Below are 1,025 nucleotides of genomic sequence, written 5' to 3'. Positions count from 1 at the left end.
ACATCTTTTTCAAAATAGTTTTCAATCATATCTTTTTAATTTCTAATTTCAAAATCTTTTTCAAAAATCACTTGATTTCTTTTCCACTCTTAGTTTTCAAAAATCAATTAGTATTTTTCAAAATGTTTTTAAAATCCTTTTAATTTATTTTCGAAAATTTCTTCCCCTCTTCTCACATCCTTCCATTTATGGACTAACACTCATCCTTAATGCACAATTCGAACTCCATCTTTCCTGATAAGTTTGAATTTTCTACCTCTTCCTTCCATTTTTCTTTTCCTCTGACACCTCAAGGAATCTCTATACTGTGACATAGAGGATTTCATATTTTTTTGTTTTCTTCTCTTTCATATGAGCAGGAGCAAAGACAAAAGCATTCTTGTTGAGGCTGACCCTGAACCTGAAAGGACCTTGAAGCGAAAGCTAAGAGAAGCTAAGGCACAACTCTCTACAGAGGACCTAACAGAAATCTTCAAACAAGAAGTACCCATGGCAGCCGAAAACAACAACAATGCCAACAATGCAAGGACGGTGCTGGGTGACTTTACTGCACCTACTCCCGACTTCTATGGGAGAAGCATCTCTATCCCTGCCATTGGAGCAAAAAACTTTGAGCTTAAGCCTCAATTGGTTTCTCTAATGCAATAGAATTGCAAGTTCCATGGACTTCCATTGGAAGATCCTCATCAGTTTTTAGCTGAGTTCTTGCAAATCTGTGACACTGTCAAGACTAATGGGGTTGACCCTGAGGTCTACAAACTTATGCTATTCCCTTTTGCTGTAAGAGGCAGAGCTAGGACATGGTTGGACTCACAACCTAAAGAAAGCCTGAACTCTTGGGAAAAGCTAGTCAATGCCTTCTTGGCAAAGTTCTTTCCACCTCAAAAATTGAGTAAGCTTAGAGTGGAAGTCTAAACCTTCAGACAGAAGGAAGGAGAATCCCTCTATGAAGCTTGGGAAAGATACAAACAATTGATCAGAAAATGTCCTTCTGACATGCTTTCTGAATGGAGCATCATAGGTAT

General features: G+C 38.0%; 1 non-coding gene across 1 annotated transcript; it reads right to left on the bottom strand.

Annotated features, from left to right (window-relative positions):
• Positions 1-894: 894 nt before the first annotated feature.
• Positions 895-1,002, bottom strand: LOC127747859 (small nucleolar RNA R71). Its single transcript, XR_008009806.1, has one exon. It is a non-coding gene; the product is annotated as a small nucleolar RNA R71 (small nucleolar RNA).
• Between the last annotated feature and the right edge of the window lie 23 nt (positions 1,003-1,025).

Source organism: Arachis duranensis, chromosome 5 (assembly GCF_000817695.3).
Source record: "Arachis duranensis cultivar V14167 chromosome 5, aradu.V14167.gnm2.J7QH, whole genome shotgun sequence".
NCBI classification, from domain to species: Eukaryota; Viridiplantae; Streptophyta; class Magnoliopsida; order Fabales; family Fabaceae; genus Arachis; species Arachis duranensis.
The sequence above is the reverse complement of the archived record's forward strand: the minus strand, read 5'-3'. Positions and strand labels throughout refer to the sequence as shown.